This window comes from Lycorma delicatula, chromosome 5, assembly GCF_047948215.1.
Source record: "Lycorma delicatula isolate Av1 chromosome 5, ASM4794821v1, whole genome shotgun sequence".
In the NCBI taxonomy this organism is placed as follows: domain Eukaryota; kingdom Metazoa; phylum Arthropoda; class Insecta; order Hemiptera; family Fulgoridae; genus Lycorma; species Lycorma delicatula.
Genome location: NC_134459.1, coordinates 58,824,392 through 58,847,201, shown reverse-complemented (window position 1 = coordinate 58,847,201; position 22,810 = coordinate 58,824,392).

Sequence of the window (22,810 nt, the reverse complement as noted above, 5' to 3'; positions counted from 1 at the left end):
ACAAGGAGATATCAATGCTAAACTAGTACAATATCTATTTTTATACATTATTTATGTGAGTACGCGTACTTATGTTTGATGTTAATAAAAAACTAAACTTTTTAAAATTTATTAAGTATCACATTAAGTTTTGTAAATACATTCTTCTGTAAATCAGAAGAGAGGACCATGTCTATGTATACTTAATCTTAATTCGTCTTCATGTTTAAGTAATCCTTGACTCTCTGTCCGTCTGTCTTCTCCACTCTCTCACTTTTTTCAAATTTCTTAAGCTAGAGATAGTTACAAGTGTATAAAAATTATTTTCCTAGTGACCCATTTAATTTACTGTTAACTGATTTGACTTTAATAAATGTAAGTTATTAATTTATTAATTAACTTCCCGTATTTATTCAATGTAAACTAATAACAGTTAATTAAATGCTGTTATTAATTATGCACCGTTTTAAATAATATTACGTAATAATCTTATAAAAACAGATCTAAATAAAATCATTGATGATAAAACTTAACAGAAAAAACCAGTATTTTAATTTATAAATATATTGTAAAGGGGAAAAAATAGGTTACGTAATATACGGTTATATTTAGCATGTGTGAATAAATGATCTCTCTGGAGGATGTTGAAGGTCACAGTGTTGTTTTTTTTTTTCAGTTTGTAGTCGGAAATTTCCAGTGATGCTTCTTGAGCACAATAATATTTTTGCTATTTTCCTTCTTCATATTAAAATACATCAGTCCCTTCTTAGAGAAATATATTTTTTTTCTATTGAGTTCAGTTTCTTTTTCACATATGTTGACATACATTTTTTAAAGTTAACGTTAAATACTATAGTTGATTATATACGTATTACTATACATATATATATTCGTAAAAAACCAGCACACGTACCACGGAATTGGTCAGACGCACTAAATTTAAAAAAGTTTATTTAACCTGTTAAGCTGTTTTCTAAAGAAACTTTTACTATTTTAACGTGAATTTTTTTAATACGTTTCAAATATTTATAATATTTAAATGTTTTTACAATCACTAACTCGAAGCTATGTTTTTCAATTGAATATTAATCATTGATTAAATAAACATTAGCTAAATTTAGTCAACTCGTTTCTTCAAAAATTAGAAAAATAAACTAAGGTAATATTTTTACTTCCCAATAAATTTTCCGTTAACCAATGCAATCTCATTTAATTATAAAAAAAAAAATTGTTTAAAAGATTAAAAAAAGGAGTTATAATTTTTTATTACTTTTTAACATAACTCGACTTTAATAACTTTGTTTAATAAGCTACTTTTATACTCAGCAATTCTGAAACCGATAAGGACGTACGGCGTCCAACTATGGGGCACGGAAAGCAAGTCAGAGGTTGAAATCATATAGCGATTTCAGAACAAACTACAGAGGAATCCAAAAAATGTACTGCTGTTTGTAATTAAATAATATATAAAGAAAAAGGCTTACACTTACTAATCTAATGTGTAGTGGGATATAAGGTATTAAATTTATCGTGGTAGTCGGAGCTGATGATTTATGCCGCGCATGTGCGGGTGGTTGGGAGTAGAACGAGCCAGTCATATTAGCCAGTGCAGCAGAAAACAATCGAATAGCAACAATGGCTGAGGTTCGCTTATCGTTTGTTGAACGCAAGGCTGTACTGAAGTGATACTGGAAGTACGAGAACATTCACGAACTAGAACGACAGTAGTAGAGAAAGTTTGGAACACTGTCACCAACACGTCGAACAACTGCCCGCATTCACGATAAATTCGAAGCCGACGGAACTGTTAAAGGTGTTCACAAAGAAAGATCCAGCCGACCACGAAGAGCTACAAGCCCGGCGTCTAGTTCTGCGGTGTTGCAACATTTCACCAGATCACCGCAAAAATCACTACGGATCAAGAACCAGGGTGCCCGCGAAAGTGGGGTGAGCCAGTCAAGTGTAAAACGCATTCTGACGAGTGCAAAGAAGAAAGTGTATATTCCAAGACTGCTATACGCGATAAATGAGAACGACCCAGATCGAAGGATGGAGTACTGTGAATGGTTTTAGCACATGGTTGGCGAGGATGAGGAATTTGGATGGAAGTTTGCGTTTACTGACGTGGGGCAATTCAAATTTAACGGTACTGTGAACCACCACAATTGTGTCTATGGGCTCCTGAAAATCCTCACGCTCATGAAGACAGGGCAATGAATCTACCGGGGATTGCTGAGTGGTGCGGTCTATCAGTGCGTGGTTTGATCGGTCCCTTCTTCTTCGACGGTACCGTAACTAGTGAGGCGTATCATGAAGTGCTTCAGAAAAGGATTTGCCTGCCATCTAAAACCTGAATGGTGATGAACTTTTTTTCGTGCAACAAGAGGGATCCCGCCTCACTATCATCGAGGTGTCGGGTTGTACCTCGATAAACCTCTAACCGGACGGTGGGTGGGTCGAAGAGGTGCTATTGAGTACTCACCTCGGTCTTCTGATTTGACAACTCTGGACTTCTACCTCTGGGGGATCGTCAAGAATGACGTGTATCAACAAAAACCAACAACAATCGATGAGCTACGTGAAAAAATCGTAGTCATGTTCTATCATTACGCCAGATGCAATAACAGCCGTAGTTCGGTGCCATGGGCGTTCTAACTGCTGATGGTCATTTCGAACACATAACATAACCCTATCTCAATGCCAAAAATTGTCACGTTAAGTCAGATTTGTCACGAGATATGTACTAACAAAGAGTGAATACATTTTTTTGGACTCCTCTGTATATCGAGGTGTATAGCTGAGGTGCCGTGGTTTGCTAAAACAGTAAAATCCACAAATATTTAGGCTTACAATATGTCAAGGAAAAAATACAACGTTTCAGCTTGAAATATGAACTTCGACTAAATAACCAGTTAACCATTTGGCCGTAAACTTCTTAAATAACGGTAAGGATGGTAGAAGACTTAAGCGGCTAAACGTTCTGAACCTTAACCTTAGTAATCCTTTAGTCTAATTACACCCGCTGAGTGTTGTGCTTTAATCAATCCTTCATTCCTTTCTTCTCTGTTTCTGTTTTCACTTTCATTTTTAATTTTTTCTTTTTGGTTAATTTTTATTTGTTAAGTGTTTCATCAATTTGTTACTTTTATGATTCTGTATATTGTTTTCTATTATACTACTGATAGAACAGGTCTCCAAAACTACGTTCTGTAGGTACTACGTTCTACCTTCAGAAGTTTTATGTGGCACTAGTACCTATTTCTGAGGAATTTAAATGGGGATTTAATATGATATTTTAAAATAGTTCCTTCATTAATTGTTTCGGTACAGGAAAAATTATTAAAAGTACAACATTAGCGTAAACAATACTGCATACCACTGCTTATAAAAGAGCACACCGCAAGCTAATAATAATCTTTATACAACAATTAATGTAAGTTGACTAACTGGTGCAAACTTTTTAATTGCGTTTGAATTCACAATGGAAATCACTTCATCTGTGATTTTTTTTTCTTTTCATTAATATACATATATTATTATTTGTCGACGAACATAACCATTTTAATTTATTTAATTTTTTCGTTAAATCATTCCTGCTGGTCGAAAAACGCTCATTTTTGGGGAGAGAGATGGATAAAGAAGAGTTTTTAGATAATGAATTGGAGATATTTCAAAATTTTGTTTCTGTGAGTTTTACATAAGACATAAATTACAGTAAGAAACGTACCTTTTTTAGTTTTTTACAATGAAATTTTAGTAATGAAATAAAATTTCATGGATTAAAGTAAATATAATTAGGAAATACAAAAAACCAACCTCCACGTTTTACTTATGAACCAAGTTATTAAGTTTTAAATTTATAAATAAAAATAAAACGCCTTTAGTATAAATTTATTGGCAAATGCATTTTTAAAATCATTCTGACTTTATATATTAATAAATATTAAATGATTATTGCAGATTGTGAATTAATAAAAAAATTAATAAAATATGCTGGAAATCATCTTGTATGGATATACAGTCCTAGATACGGTATCTTACCCACCGGGTTGGTCTACTGGTGAATGCGTCTTCGCAGATCAGCTGATTTCGAAGTCAACAGTTCCAACGTTCAAATCCTAGTAAAGACGGTTATTTTTACACGGATTTGAATACTAGGTCGTGGATACCGTATTCTTTGGTGGTGGGGTTTCAATTAACCATACATCTCAGAAATGGGCGACCTGAGACTGTAGGGACTACACTTCACTTAAACTCATACATATCATCCGCATTCATCATCTGCAGTAATATCTGACTGTGATTCCCGGAGCTAAACAGGAAAAAAAATACTGTATCTTCAAATCTTTTTACTGAGTTTTCGAAAAAAAGTAGAATTTTACTTTCGGTCGCATGGTGGGAGTGGAGGAGTGAAAATAAATTTTCTTTACATTTTTACATATTAGGAGTATAAAAATACATTTTACTTAAAATCGGATTTCCTTATATATATATTTAGGCCAAGTATAAAAGTTTATCGAAAATCTTCAAAAATACTAGATAAATTTCGCTGAAATTTAGATATCCTGTAGTAGTGTATGTGAAAATTTGATAATGATTGGTAGACTCGCTTTTGAGTTACGCTCAATTTAAGGTCGAAAAAAATTTGAGGTTGTATTGACTGTGTAGTGGTATAATTTTCATACGCTCTTATATAAAGAGTCACATAGGTTTTTTTAACCTCCGGATCCACCATTAGGCATTCTTTAGAGAATGAGATGAATGATTTGTAGCGTGTGTGAAAATGCCATGCCTGACCGAGATTCGAACCCGGGACCTCCGGATAAAAGCCCGAGTCACATAGGTTAGCGAGTTGAAACTTGTTTCTTTAATTAATTTTTTTACTGCAATGCTTTTTTGATGTGTAACTATTTTTTATCGATCAAAGGTGTTTTTTGTAAAATTTTAGATTAGAATAAGTTGACACTTTTTCAAAAGAAAACTATATAAAATAACGAAAGATGGTCTTCTTGCGCAGAACTGCACAAGTTTTAATTTTTTTTTTTTTCTTTTTTGATAATTAATTCACCGTAGAATTTTGTAAAATCTTGCGAATTGAAATATGGTAACTGAATTTTGGAGTGTATGAAAAAAGTCATGTCTGACCAGGATTCGAACCCGGGACCCCAGTTAAAAAGCTGAGATGCCGACCCACTAATCTTCATGGCGGAGTGGTAGTAATATTTTAACTGGAATATTATCAATTGATTTAGTGAAAATTTTTTAATATCTGACTTTTTAGCTTATTAAGTCTGCATGGATATTTCTGATATTTTACTAATTCCCATAAAAATTAATAAACTAAGCTTAAATCCAATGATTAGTCAATAAAAATTTTTAATTACTAAAATGGTATTAATTGAAAATGTTCAGGATTTTAAATATTTTCTACTAAATTGAAAAATAAGTATTAAAAATTAAATGTGTTATAAACAATATTGCAATAATAAAATATAAAAACATAACAATCCAACAACTATGTAAAATAATGTATATAAATATATAAATTTATTTCAATTATTTATTTAAATTAACAGTTTACCAAGCAAAATATTAAATTCTACGTGAAACGTTGATGTATGTTTTATTATTATTATATAAATAATTCGGTTAAATTTAATTACTTTGCTAGGTTATAAGTTCAAAGACCTCAATAAGGATAATGTTAAGGACTAACTGAGAGTCTGAACTTGAAATTACTCTAAGAAACCGGATTGTAGTTGAATTGTCCAACAAGTTTTATATATACATTTCTTTTCTTTTTTTTTTACATTCAGTATCCAAGTTTGTCTGCTTGTGCTGGATTTAAAGGATAATAGGACTGAAAGATCATTCATTTCCCCAACGTTTTATAGGTCACTGCTTACTAATCATTGCATTAAAATTTAAAAAAAAATATCTACCTACTCCGTTATTATTAATGTTAAAATTTTTCCTAAAGATTTTATCTCCTTTTTGGTGGAAAATATATTTGTTAATGTTTTCTTATTCAGCAATTATATTATATATATATTTATAGTTTAATATAAAATGAAACCTGCATTTAAAATAATTAGATTTATTGCTTTTCAATAAATCACTGTGGTTAATAAAAGTTCTTCTACAATTCTATTCCAAATTTCATGTATGGTTTAATTACTTCCTTTTTTACGTGACCTCCCCCAAAAAAAAAATATCCCTTGAGTGAAGATCTATTTCATTATTCTATAGCATTCCTTTCAACCAATTACTGGAAAAAATGTTATAAAAAACAGAACTGTACTTAACCTAAATGATAAGATACACTAATTTAAAAAAATATATATTAAAAAAATTATTTTATGTGGTAAAAATTTTTATTTTTTTACATTTCTCAGTCTCAAAAGAATTTTTTAAATTCCTACTATTAGAAAAGTCCCATTGCAATTATTTAAAATCTGTCATGTCAACCTAGCCTAAATTTTTATTTTTTGATGATTTTCTGTGTGACCACACAGCAACTACAAAAAAAATATATTAAAAAAAAGTTACAAAAAGAGAATCTGCATGTCAAGATTTTAAAGAATTAGTTAAATAGCACTGATAATTTAAAATGCAATTTATTTAGTTAGTTTTTAGTATTATTAGTCAAATTTTAAAAACCTTAGTTGACGTACAGAGTGGAGATGGATTACTGGACCAGTGTATGGCTTCTTACTACCTATGATGCAATACACTTTACCTAGCAATACCTTTCGCTATACACTATTCATCCAGTGTACTGTTAGCAGTACCAATACAACTTTAGACTCTTCTACTGAGCACCTACACACTTGCTAAACTTTGATGAGAAATACTTTGTTGATATTCTCTTACTTTTATTTGGCTAATTAATGACTTTTAGCAAAACTTTTATCTGATTAAAGGACCAATCATTAAGGGATAATGATCATTTTTGACAGGAAAGGAAGGTTATGCATCAAAATACTTGGTGTAATTCAACTCTATCGCTACTAAAATATGAGTAGCAAGTGTTTGTAACGTTGGATATTTTAGATCGATGACTACACGCATTCATTGTTTTTACTTGGAAGACAATTATTATAGGGATTTGGCTGTTAAAAATGTTACGGAGTTAACATTGCACAAATGTGTTAAATAACAAAAGAAACTAGTCAGTCTAGAACTAATATTTTAGGGTTAAAATCTGAATGACAACAAATTCTATAACTTTCATACAGCTTAGCATATAACTTTTATAACATTTTAAGTTTCACAGTTTACTTCTATGATCAGTGACTTCATTCGTTAACTATATCCATTGTATAAATTAAATCAACAACAAAAAAATTTGGATAAAAAATAGCATTTGAAAATATTCTTAAAGTAGTAGACAAAAAACATTTTATTAGAATGTCCTGAAGTAGATGGAAATGCACAGTTAAAACAGCAAAGTGGGAAAAAGACTTGACGTTATTAAATAAGACACTTATTAAAAAAAAAAATTCTAAAATATGTTTTATGATAACACAGTTTAATTAAATATAAAGAAGAAGGTGATAAAGAAAGAAACAACTAAAAGAAAAGGGGTAATACAGGGAAGAATAAAATTAAAAATGAATAGTCAGAATAATTTGGAAAGGAAGTACAGAAGTAGAGAGTTTACTGCAAAAGTGGAATAAGTTAAAATCCAGATACAAGTCTAATTGATCTTAAAAATTTCTAAGTTTTTCAATATCAACCACATAATCACCCAAAACAACCTCATTTCTGTGTGCTAGTTTAAACCTACAACGCAAAGAGATTGTGATGCACTGTTATGAATCATTAAAAGCTATGTACAGCATCATCAGATGTCATGAGGTGCATCAATCTAGTAAAATACGGATTACAAATGACAAACTTTATATTGCACTGATGATGACTTAAAAGTCATCAATGCATATACACTAGATTTAATATCACGTAACTTATTGTTGACGACTATCAACCATTCAACCTCCTAATTTGTCTTTATCCAAATTTTAAAAAAAACACATCAATAAAAATGATAAACAGTATGCTTAAAGACCGGCTAAGTGCAAGCTTTCTTAGTGGCTGTATCCACTTGTTCATTGTCTGGAATCCTTATGTTACTAGGAACCCAGCAGTAACTTACACTCATTCTGCTGCTAAGAAAAGGAAGGATGGGTGAATGTTGGCAATTATTTAATGCATAATAATCATGATAGGCAGTGTTTGAAGAACATATATTGGATCACAGCTTAACAGAATAACAGGATCTTTGGCTGAAATGAAGTAAAGCTAGCAGCAGTATGGCTTTGAAAATGTTATTATGACAAGACAGATCAAATCATAATATTAGGTTCATTTAGCAAAGAAGATTCGAAAACACTTGTTGGGGTACTCTAAGTGATTGGTGTCCTGTAACTTTAAAAATGTTAATTGTTGATGAAAGTAAAATCATGGAAATTTTCGTGGAAGTAATACATGCTGATGAAAAAATACTTATCCAGTTATCCTACCCAATTGCAGGAAATTTACTATGTAAAAGTAGGGGAAGGAATGGAAAGAAAACAAAAAAATGAAGGAAAAGGAAAATATGATGAGAAGAAGAGAGAAACACAGAAAAGAATGGAAAGAGATTGGAGGAGAGCTGGAAGAGGAAATAGAAATTAAAAAGGAACAAAAAAAGAATAAAGATGTAAACAAAAATAAGTAAAGGATGCAAAAGAAATAAACAGATTGGAAGAAGAAAACAAAAAGCTGGAGGACCAGCTCTCTTCTTCCTTCTCATCTTCAATTTTGAAAAAAAAGAATGAGAAAATGAAGAGAGGGAAGGAAACGAAAAAGAGAAAGAGACAGAGAAAATGAAAAAGAAAAGAAAAAGAGGAAATTTAAAAATCTATAAAAAATGGAAGAAGAGAAGATGAAATTAAAAATATAGAGAAGAGCAATAAAAAAAAGAAACACAAGAAGAAAGTGAGAAATAAGAGATGGTAAAGTGGTAAAGGAAGGTGGGAATAAGGAGATTGACCGTAGTTAAAAAAGGCCTGGAAAGAAATAGAATTAAGGTTTAGGAAGGAATTTAAAGAAACAAAAAGATACTCATTACATATTTTTACCTAACTTTTTCCCTTTACTAAGGAAAATTAAAAATGTTGAAGAACGAAAAAGTATATCAATAAAAAGAAGAATGAGGATGTTAAGAAGATAATAAGAGGAGGTAAAGGAAAATGAAAAAAAATGTAAAAATAAAAAACTAGCAAAAGAAAAAATATTATATTCTGTTTTTTTTTTTTTCATTTTTGAATAGAAGGTGAAGATAATGATAAAATTCCATTTACTCATTTTGTATTAATCACTGCAAGCTTAATTCAACAAAAAGAATCCGGTGACAAAAATAATTTTAAAAAACAATTGTTTTAGCAAGAAAAACTCTTTAAATAAAATTCCGAAGGCTAATTTTATAATAAATATAATCGGGAAAAATAATAATAATGTTATGTTATTTATTAAAATTAGCCTCATGTTCATCTTGGTAATATAAATTATTCTTATCGAATTAATTACTTTTTTATTAATTACTTGACACAACACTTTTTTGTCATATTATTGAAACTACCGATAACTGCGATAGCAAATATTTCTGATAAGATTTATGCTAATTATCAGATAATAAATTAATTAAGAAACTAATTTATTGTAACATTTTATTATCTTAAAAATTCATCTTGCAGTTTTTTGTTTGTAAAAAATGATATTATGTAATATGATATATAAAACCACGTGGATTCTTTCTTTAGTAGAGGTTATAAAATTAGATCGAATAGCGGCCATAACAAAGTATAACCTAATTTACTCTAACTGCAGCCTTTTAATTTCACGTCAGTTATTTATTACACGTGACAATTGAGAAGTTAAGTGAATCACTGAAGTTAATTAAATAAAATGATCATGATAATAATAATTATTTTCTATTGTATGTTTTAACCAAACAGTAATAAGCAAGAAGATAAGGCAAAGCCGTTATAAAGCTTCCAATCTAATGATCCTCTACTGAGAATCTGACTGAATGATTTATGGATCAGTTGAGTGGTCCTACATGTCACAAAATTCCAGGGATGGTCAGATCGTTCAATTATTCAATTTTAAGCCACTTTTCTTGTGGCTTTTTTAATTTGAAGAAAGAAAAATTTGTTACAACATGAATTTGAGTTAGTAACGAAATATTATCCGCCATAAAGGACTTTTATTTTGGCTAAAATACACTTATATGGATAGAAATTACCGTCTGGTATGAGCCTGAAGAATTCTTTTGGGTATGTTTTCATAGTTTCCCGACCCTTCTTTACCTAGAATTTTTCACTTTCCTGGCATCCTATCTTTAGTGATGATGCAAGAAGAAAAGTAAGGTAATCAGTCAAAAAATTGGGTATGGGTTTTTGCTTTTCTCGACGTTTCACGAGCCAAGGACCCCAACAAGCAAGAAACGTCGCTGGTAATGTTCGTACGCACGTATGTGCGTGTGTTGGCGTGTTTGAAGCTTAATAACTTTTGATTAGATAAACCAATTTTGATGAAATTTGACACAGAGACTCCTGTATATGGGACAATTTGTTGGTAAACTTTTGGGGTCAATATCTTCCGGGGGTGAAGTAGACAGCTTTTTGGGTCAGTTTTCTCAGACGTTTGGAAATTCCACTTTATATTAACTTTATATTTACTCACTTTAACATTGGTGCAAGCTTATGTTACCATTTTTAAAAATATTTTGCCCCAAATTCCCTCTTCCCAAAAATTGAAAAAATTACCTCTTTATTTGTAACTGATTTTTTTTATAGGTCTTTCTAGGCTTAACAGTAGCGCAAGTGACACAAAAAAATAAAAAAATAAATACTTTCGGGGCCATATTAAGGATGGAAAAGCCGATCAATGTTTAAAAATAAGATTTTTAAAAAATTTTTAACTAATATTTATTAGTTTATTTAAACTTTTAATAGCAATTAATAATATTACAATAAAATTTCATCATAGTAAACCCTCACCATCAAAAAACAAATCTAAGGTAACTTTTTATATGTTATACTTTTTTTCAGTGGTATTTTTACATTCTTGTACGAAGTAGAGGAAGTATTGTAATCGCGAAAAATTTCGGTTTTCAGATTTCAACAGAAATATCCACTTTGACCATCCCTGAATCCATTTTGAGTAGTTCGACGTGACATCTGTACGTGTATCTCGCATAACTCAAAAACGATTAGCCGTAGGACGTTTAAATTTTGGATTTAGGACTGTTGTAACGTCTACTTGTGCATCACTCCTTTTTGATTTCAATGGGCTTGACCAAAAATGTCCAAAAAAGCCCAAAATAAGAAAAATTGGATTTTAGACTTTTTCTTAACTGCAGCAATAAGCCCTCATGGAGAAATTTTTAACTATACCTCATAAGTGGTACTTATTTTCACTGGTTTCAGAATTATAACGAAATAAAATTTTTATTTATGAAATATTTGGATCTTACAAGGGGAAGGCACATCGGTTCGAATCCGACTTCATTTCTTTTTTTTTTTAACTTTTCTTTAAATTTAAATATAGAGATTTATTAATAATTAATTACCTCCAATTGAAAAAAAAATGAAAAAATTCAGAGGTTATTAGTGAAATAAAATGTTACCTACTTTTCGTTTTAATTCAAAATTTTTACAGAGGTTAATAACTAATAATAAATCAATATATTTAAATTAAAAAAAAAAAAAAAATGTTTAAAATAATATTAATGATATCGGATTCGAATCGATGTGTACGTGGTTCATGATCCAACACCTTCTCATTTACACCACATAACTTCTTGAGCAAAGGGAAACAAAATTAATATATAAACTAATATAAAATGCTGATACTGACACCACAGAAAAATGTGATGCAATGGGGTGTCCCCCATAATGCAATTAAAGAATTGAAGGATCGATCATATCTCACTTTTAAATGAAATAAATTTAAATGAACTGCAGCAAAAAATGTGTATATGTAATTTAATAGTCATACAATTTGGTGTATGCATCAAATTTTTTTTTTAGTTTATTCCATTTAATTTTTTCATAATAGACGTAGACAAATCAAAACACTTTCTTGGCAGGTGATTTTGAGAGTGAGGAACAGAAAAAAGTATAAAAATCTTCTTTTTTTTTACTTTTTTTCATCTATCATTATTTTCCCACTATATAAGAATAAATAGCCAATGCCAGGAAAGTATTCCAACTTTGTCGTCAGCTTTTTTTCTTTGATCCCTTTTTCCCCGATATTGTATATTAAATTGTGGTACTTTTTGTGGCTGTTTTAAAACATGTATACATTCTTAGTTGATTATTGTGCAATACCAATAACAAAAATGGTCAGACCATTTCCAGCTATTAAAAAAAAGAACATACTTAATTTTTATTACATTTTTCACTTAAGTCGACTTGTGGAAAAAATCCACGTATCTCACTTACGTTTATTATATTACATGTAAATACTATCTTCTTTTAAAAGAAAACTTTTTAACATCCGTTCATAAGCAATCTTGTGAACTATTTTAAATACTGTTTTTTTTTTTTTAAATAATATAGAAAATCTGAAGAAAATTTTAATTCATTTGGGGTTTTCCGAAGAATATTGAGTGTAAATAAAAACGAAAACTTTATAGAAGAATTACGAGTAGATCTAAATTAATATTAATACGTTTTTAAATTTAAATTTATAATATTGCGCCAAATAAATACCAGCTAATCTACATCAATATGTCATTTAATTTTCATCCCTACATCATCCCTACCCGTATAATGTAAGAGAAAACATTTTTTCCAACTTATATACGTTAGCGTTGGTTAACCTCTCTTAATTTAAATTATTTTCGGTTAATAATTAAGTCGAATCGTTTCGCAGTTTTAAGGTTATTTGATCTATACTCTATCAATGATAGTTTTCATTTTTTTTAATATATTTTTGAAAATATATAAACTTTTACTTTTAAAGGAGAAAACTTGCAGGTGGTCTTCAAGATTTTTGATTTTTTTTTTTAGAATATTAAATTTACATTTAACCTTGAAAAGTGTCACCGATTTCAAAAATGATATATATTTAATGCAGTCGTTTATTGTAATAGTTTACTATCTTGTTTGATAATTATACATTGTACAAAACCGGTTGTAAAAAAAATCTTAAGTATGCATTAATATACATACAATTCAACAACAGTATTCAGAGAACAGAAATACAACATTTAAAAAACAGCTTATAATTATTTCCGGTGACTGATAGTTCCGGAAATACGGTTTGTAGCTTCACCTCTTATTACTAAATACCCCGCTTTTACCCCACCATCACCTCCTTTAAATTCATTATAATCAGCTGGCGTTATTTTGATAGTGATTCATTCTGAATGCATTATACCGTGTACTATAAGCCTGCCTGAAATAAAAATACAAAAGAACAATGACCTTCAAGGGGGGAAAAACACATAAAAAGAAAAGAAAAAAAAGAAGCACTGGTTTTAATGTTCAGCCATTTATGTTTGCAATTATTAAATTTGTAGAACATCTTTTCTGTACAGTATAATTACGTTATGTTATATGCTGCAATTGAATTACCAGACCTACCAACGGATACCGGTAGTCATCTAAAAAACTATTACTCATAAAGCAACACCGAAAAATAAAATTACGAATAAACAAAAAAATCTTAAATCTAAAATTCATAAAAATATTTCATTCTATTTTTTTTATTTTCCAGGGTGGAAAGGTATTTAACGGAAGTAAAATATCGTTATCGGCCAAAAAATGACCTGTCTCCTACATTTTTATATCTCAAACAGCTTCTATGTTCTGTATTTCAGAGACCTAATAAATGTGGATGGCCATGAACCGTTCTTTACACAGGTATTATTGACAAGACAAGAAATTTTCATCGATTCTATACTGTATTAAATAGCAGAGAAACATTCAAGTTTTACGTGATTTCACAGATCAATTGCTCACACACACACACACACACACACACACACACACACACACACACACACACACACACACACACACACACACACACACACACACACACACACACACACACACACACACACACACACACACACACACACACACACACACACACACATACACACACACACACACACACACACACACACACACACACACACTCAGATTGTTGATTATTAATCTAATTTTTTATTTAATCGTTCTGGAATTGCATATATATATATATATATATATATATATAATTCTGTACAAGTTTTGTTTAAAACTTTTATGTGTTTATTACGCATTTAATCAAGTTAATTCACCCCAAACATAAAGTTGCGTGTTTTTCGACCTCAATCCTACTCCAAAAAATACAGTTCTGGGACCTATTTTTTCAATGTATTAAGTCAGATTTCATATAAAAACATTAAATTTACCCCTTAATTTGGATCCCAAGAATTTCAGTCTGTTAATTTTATCAGGTTTAATTTTCTCCTATAGAACATGTTCTAAATATTTGTTATATTCTTCGTGAATCATTCTGTGCATGTACACACACACACACACACACGAAAAATCTTTTTTTTCGTTTTTTATTTTTCATTTCCGCAAAAATAATTTAATTTTTACGAATCTTGGTGAAAGTCTACCTTTCTGTGTCTTAAACACAAATTTTTTTTGACGTCAGCTTTCACCGGAATTCAATAATATCATTCATTGGGGGATTGAAAAGTTCTCTTTTCAATCCCCCAAATCAACCGTCCACCACCAACGCTCACGCATTTATTTTTTTACGTTTCTTATAAGCCCATTTACCATTTCCAATTATAAAAGTCCAGGTAACAATTTTTTCCTCCTCTAAATCAGTTATTTCGATCGGTCTAATCAGCATATTCTGCATGAGTGAAGAGAAGCGGCATTTTTCAAAACAAAGCATTAAAAACAGAATTTAACTATTTTTAATTCAGATTCAATTGGAAAAATGTAGGTGCAATTTAGAGCCCAACAAGCACAAATACATTACATAATTTGATTCTCAAAAATAATATAATTAAACGCAATCAAAATTACGTCAAAAATAACGAAACCGCCTAACGTTTATTACCAACACATAACCACAACTTTATGACGAGTAGTAGTCAAATTAATTTCGAGCATACAGTTAGCTTTGCTATTCTAAATTTTCAAAGGTCTAAATTTGTAGGTATTAATAAAAGCTGTTTATAATTTTTAGTCATAATATTTTTCGGTAAACTTTTGTTTTTAATAATAAAAGTTTATATATTTTTTTTTGTTTTTCATGAAATTTATACATCAATTTATTCAGAATTAAAGTTTCTACAAGTTTTGATAATAAGTTTAAGAATTTATTAGTATTTAACAAAGTTATTCTACAAACTTAAAAAAAAAGTGTTTTTCGAAATTGATTTTTTCTGTTTTACATTGGATATCATGAAAAACACGGGAAATAAAGAACTATCAAGTTTACGCATTATATAACCCCTCAAAGATTTCAGTTTGTCTTCTTTCACCGTGGGAACTGAAATCTGGGCGAAATTTTTCGCTAGCCATTGCTCAATAATAAAACGTTTTGGACATATATTATTTGTATGATTTTTTTTTTTCTTTATTTCAAGCTCTAGAATCGGTTCCCAAATTATTTCGCTTTCCTCCTGAATAACACTACATCTCTCTCTCTGTCTCTCTCTCTCACTCACTCTCTCTCTCTCTCTCTCTCACTCTCTCTCTCTCTCTCTCTCTCTCTGCGCGCGCGTGCGCGTGTGTGTGTGTGTGTGTACATGCACAGAATGATTCACGAAGAATATAACAAATATTTAGAACATGTTCTATAGGAGAAAATTAAACCTGATAAAATTAACAGACTGAAATTCTTGGGATCCAAATTAAGGGGTAAATTTAATGTTTTTATATGAAATCTGACTTAATACATTGAAAAAATAGGTCCCAGAACTGTATTTTTTGGAGTAGGATTGAGGTCGAAAAACACGCAACTTTATGTTTGGGGTGAATTAACTTGATTAAATGCGTAATAAACACATAAAAGTTTTAAACAAAACTTGTACAGAATTATGTATATATATATATATATATATATATATATACAGATGCAATTCCAGAACGATTAAATAAAAAATTAGATTAATAATCAACAAACCAAGATTATTCTTTTTGGACAATGCTCTGAAATTTGATGTGTATATATATTACATTAAAGATAACAAACATCTCGTCACAAGTGAGTGGTAACCTAATCCATGGATGACAATAAAAAGGAACTGTCCCAGCATTTGCGTGGATGGATCAAGTGAAACCACAATAAAACCTTGGATCAGACAAGAAACACGAATTACGCAATTAATTATAAAATCAGAAATGTAAGTGGTTGAAATCCATATTAAAAATTAAAAATATAATACATGAAATAATAATATCAACACTAACAATCTTACGTATTAAAAAATGCGTGCTCAGTACCTACTTTCAGTCCGTGTGGGTGTTCTATTGGACGGATTGGACAAATTAGTTTTTATTCTGCTCGAAATAACCGACAGACATATCATCAAGCGACATCGAACTCAAAACTTTAGTCTCCCCAGAGAATTCCTCAAAAAATTCTCATTTATTACTTAATTGAGGTACTTTCCGAGGTTATTACTTCAAGGAAAATCATTTTGAAGGTCTGTCGATGCTTGATAATATATCTGGGGCTATTCTGGGCAGAATATAAAATAAATCAGCCCGTTCCGTCCTGTAGAATGTTCACACGGACTGGAAATTGGTTTTGAGCACGCATTTAGCTGTGGTAGGAAAGAAAAGAGAAAAACAAGAAAGAAATTGTAGATGGAATAGGTTTTTTGCCTGTTTTTTTTTTTTTTTAATATGTAACATTATGATAATAATGTTGCTGCGGAGCAACAAGGGTCCACTAATAATAATAACAACAATAATAAATTAAACATATGAAGATTATACTAATAAAATTATTACAAAATAAATAATAATTCAGATGGCGTAAATAAAAATTCTTTTATCTACATTTAAGAAGACATTTTAAGGAGTTGTAGAATTTTTTAAAATGTTGATTAAAAACAGTAATATTATTTACGTCATTGTCAGAGTTATATTGTTTTTGTAAAAAAAAAATCTTTGATTTATTTTAAAAAAAACTTAGCGGGAAGAAGAATTTTTCTCGGAAATTTTGAGGTTATGTTAAAAAGCGATCTCTACAAAAGTTGTAGATTTTTGCATGATCTACAACGTTTGTATTGGAAAAATTTTTCAACCCTCCCAAATCACCTCTCCTCTACCGCCGCTCACGCATTTATTATTTTTATATTTATTATAAGCCCGTTCACCATTTCCACTTATAAGCCCAGGTAACAACTTTTTTTTCTCTAAGTGTAATTTGGTTGGACTAGATATGATTTTTGTATACGGCTTTTACAATCGAAGTGTTCTAACTGCGGAAGAAGAATACAGACGACTTACGTTATCCTGGACGAAAATTTCCAAACCGTAAAGAATTTTGTGGAATCTTTAATAGTCTTCATGAAAATATTATACTTTCAGCGCTCATATTTCTTCAGGAGGTACAGTTTAGTCCTACAACGAACACGCAAAAAATTTCTACTCGACTCAACATTCCACAAAGTACAGTATGGAAGGCATTACATGCTCACGGACTGCGTCCTTATCATGCTCAGAAAGTTCAACACCTCCATCTTGGCGACCATACTAGAGGATTGCAGTTTTGTTATGTGTAAACAATAATTACCGTTAAATTTCGATCAAATCATTACATATTATTGCTATTACGACCCGAGTCTGTACAAGACGATACTTCATTTACACGTCACACATACCATCCTCATCTCACCGGGCCGTGAGGGAAGGGTTAATTTTCACTACTTGAACGGATTGCTACGTTTACATTAGTAGAAAAAACGTTTTATTATATACTTTTTTAATAATTTAAAAGTTGAATTTTTTGTTTTTCATAGACTTTATTACGCCAATTTTCTCAGAATTAAATTATCTATAAGCTTTAATAATAAAATTTACACATTTATTACTCATTTAACAAAGTTGTTGTACTTCAAACCTAAAAAAGGTTTTGTACTTTAAACATTTTTCTACCCTGAATTTAAAATAATAATAATAATAATTCTTTATTCCATAATACATATACAAAAAAGAATGTTTTTTACAATATACAGTAACATATAACTATGATAACTGAAAAATATAAAATTAACATTAATAAACTAATTTACAAAATTTCTCCTAAGTTAATTAAAATCACAATATCCTTAATTTTGTTTTTAATTACTATTACATTTAAACTAATTTAATTAATTAAACGTAGCGTTAAATGAATTTTCATTAAAAAATTTTAATTCTTAAAAATTAACATTAAATTCTCAGATTTGATCTAAAAAAAATCTAAAAACAAAAAAACACAGTTTAAGAGACTAACAATAAAACTTAGATTAATGCTTTATTATTTATTACCGTTAATTACTTAAAAAATAAAAGTATATGTACTAAAGATAGGTGCCTCCTTAACGCATAGCTGTGTTGAGGTCACCATCAGTTCTTAAATTAATCAGTTGAGACGGATGCTAACAAGTTTCTCTAATAAAAACACAAAGATTCATTTAATAATTATGTATAACCTAAGAAAATTACACATAATAGAACTTTACCTTCAATGTTTACACGATTACTTAACGACTTATTTAACACTTACTTACTCATAACTTTTCTGTTTTATGTTGATATTATGAAAACTACTTAAGATAAAAGTTTCGGGGTTTATTCAATTTTTCAGCTCAAAGACATCAGAAGCCATCAAGTTTACCCCTTATGTAACGCATTAAAAAATTCAGTATAAACTCATATCACCAGGAGAACGGAAATCCGGGCGAATATTTTGCTAGCCTTAACTCAATAACAAAACGTTTTCGGACATATGTTTGTATGGAGTCTTTTCCTTATTTCAAGGATTAGAATCGGTTCCTAAATTATTTCCCTTTCTTCCTGAACCACTCAGTGCGCGCGCGTGTGTATATGGGTGATATTTAAGTATGAAACAGCTTTATACTGCATATATGACAGGTGTTTGGAGGTAGAAAGAAATGGGGTTCTACATAGTTAAAAGAAATCTGCATTATTATGGGTTTTAATTTTTGTCCGCCAACTTTGATCTGCCACATTGAATCAAATTTAATTTATTAAAATAGAAAAGTGGACATATGACACATGATTTCGTTTTACAATTTTACAAGAAAAGCAATGGTAAACCCGTTTTACTGTTAATGCTTTAGATATCAAGTTAAAGCGTTCAAATCGTGTTAACAATAAAACGAGATAAAACCAGCTGCATGAACAATTTCAATGCATTTTACATTCATAATGCACACAATAACGAACTTTACAGTGCTATAATATTGATAATAAAAAAAAAATGCATTACAAATTTATTTCAGTAAATCGGTTAACTTTTTCTTTTTTTTACCTCCAGAACCACCGTCAGGTATTACTTCAGAGGATGAGATGAATGATTGTAGCGTGTGAAAACGCCATGCCTGACCGAGATTACAACCCGGGACCTCCGAATGAAAAGCCGAGACGCTACCGCTCGCGCCATAGAGACTAGCAGTTGTTAACTTATACAATGCATTTTATATTACGTTGAAATAATGCAACTTATTAACTCTACATTATACCTTTTTATTTCAACAAACTTGTAATGGTAAAATTTAATAATGCTAGTAAAAATTAAATTGTAGGCTTAGCGGTTAACATTTTTTTTTTTTGTGAAAGTTTTACTATAATTTTCTTGTTTATTTATTTAGTTTTATTAAATACTAGCAGACCCGACAATGCTATATATATATATATATATATAAAGAGAGAGAGAGAGAGAGAGAGAGAAAAATAAAAACTGAACTTCACAAATTTTACCTTTCACTTTTATATATATATATATATATATAGAATAAAAAAGTCTGTTTGTATATTTGTTTCATAAATATATCGATACCGGCCCCACCTAGCGGGTATAGTTTTTGCAAAAATATTTCTTTTCACGTAACTAATATTCATATTCTGAGTATGAACCAAATCGGTCCATAAATATAATTTTTCTAAATATCTCAACCCCAGCGCCATCTAGTGGGTTCATTTTTTGCAGAGATAATTCTTTCCATGTAAGTAGCATGTATTCTGAATATGAGGCAAATCGGACCATAAATACAATTTTTCGAAATATCTCGACGCCAGCGCCACCTAGCGGGTTCAAACTAATTCAGAAACCTTCCCTGGCATGCATCCAATCATTCCCCAATGTTTCATCGCTATCGGATGAACGGTTTAGGAAGGCATAAGAGACATACAGACAGACAAAAATTCATTTATATATATATATATATATATATAGATTAAATCTTCAAATAACACTACCCCTTCTTTAAGTGAGATCGAAACTCTGTTGATAATGTACGTGTATGGAGACAGTATTCGGTCTTTACAAGTGGTATGTGTTTTATTTAATAATAAATTTCCAAACAGAGAACCAATAAGTAAATCGATTGTGATCAAGACAGTGCAGTTATCTGAAGAAACCGGTACTGTAAAGAATCAACCTCGCACCGGTGGACCAACAACTGTCACAAATGATACAAAGTCATTAGATGTATTGCAAACCTTTGTTGAAGACCCTTATTCATCGATTTGGAAAGCTGTTGTCCAACATGACATCAGTTATTTTTCAGTTCAAAAAATTCTTAAAACAAAAAATGTCACCCTTATAAGCTACTCTTGGTACAAGTTCTTCCGGAAGATGATTTTGAGCGCTGAGTTGACTATGCAATATTATAATGCAAAAATTAGACATAGATGCAAATTTTTCTAATTCAATAATATTTACTGATGAAGCGACTTTTATGTTAAATAACAATGTGACTAAGCAAAACTCTATATTGGAGAGATAATAAACCCGGATGGATGTTTTAGGCTCATACACAGACCCTCAGAAAGTAAACGTTTGGGAGGGAATCGTTGGTCATTGTATTGCAGGACATTTTAGATGCCAATCTTACAGGAAATGCTTACTCCAACTTGGTAGCCGATATGATTTTATCAAATATCCGGGAAAATAATGGACAATAATTAAATAAAAAACGTATGGTTTCAGCAAGATGGACACCACCTCATTATTATCTACGGGCACGGCAAACTTTAAATGAACAATTTCCAAATCGCTGTATAGGTCGTAGAGGAGCCATAGAACGGCCTGCCAGGTCCCCTAGACCTGGCTTCCATGGATTAATATTTTTGGGGTACCTGAAACAAATATTTACAAAACAAAACCTGCAGATATTGACAAATTGAAAAGAATAAATGACGAATTTGCTCGAGTACTACCAGTCATGATAAAATAAGTTATAGACTGGTATTACTTGAGGTTAGCACACTGCCAAGCTGTAGAGGGGAACCCACCGGGTTGGTCTAGTAGTGAACGCGTCTTCCCAAATCAGCTGATTTGGAAGTCGAGAGTTCCATCGTTCAAGTCCTAGTAAAGCCAGCTATTTTTACACGGACTTGAATACTAGATCGTGGATACCGGTTTTCTTTGGTGGTTGGGTTTCAATTAACCACACATCTCAGGTATGGTCGAACTGAGAATGTACAAGACTACACTTCATTCACACTCATTCATATCATACTCATTCATCCTCTGAAGTATTATCTAAACGGTAGTTACCGGAGGCTAAACAGGAAAAAGAAAAAAAAAAGCTGTAGAGGGGAAGTATTTTGAAGATTTATTGTAGAATGGTATGCTTTCAAAATTTATTTAATTAGTAATATACGATCGAAAATATTTATTTAAAATGTTAAAATATATATTATAATATTTAAAGTAAATCATATCATTTCATATAACCGTTTATTTTGTTGTTTATTATCATCAATATTAGAGCAATGTTTAATGTTCAATATTCTATGCGTTATGAATGTTAAATGCAATAAAATTGTTCATGCATCGCGTTTTACCTCGTTTTATTGTTAACACGACTTGTCATTGTAAAATTTTGAATGCTTATTATTCGATAGTGAAGGCATTAACAGAAAAACGGGTTTTACCGTAATTTTTTCTTTGTAAAATTTTAAGTCGAAATCATGTCTATGTGTGTTCATCTTCCTATTTAAAAAATTACGTTTGATTCAATATAGCGAATCCAAGATGGCGGACAAAAATTAAAAACACACCATAATGCAAATTTTTTTGTTAACTATGAAGAACCCCATTTCTTTCTGTCTCCAAATACCTGTCATATATGCAGTATAAAGCTGTTTCCATACTTAAATATCACTCATAAAGTTGCACATTCAAAAAAAAAAAAAAAATGTTTGTATATGTTATGTTTTTAGGAGCGTTTACTATTTTAAAAGACTAACGTATTTGTTATACATAATATAACTATATAACACGGCAGAAATGTAATAGATTGAAGATAATAATAAACAATATAAAAAGAAAAACTGTAAACAACTTTCATGACAGAAGAGTACGTGACTTTAGGCATACTCTTGTGCGGTATTTACAGATAGTGTTTGATGTACGAGGAATTTGGGTAGGGGCAGTAAGAAAGACCTAAATGCTGGCTTACACGTTCTACACAGTTGCCGGAGAACTTCAGTGTGAGAGACGCATTTTGCGAATTGCTTCTATTAAATAATCTTTATTTTGTTTGTACTCTATTAGTGAAATACAATTACAAACCGTA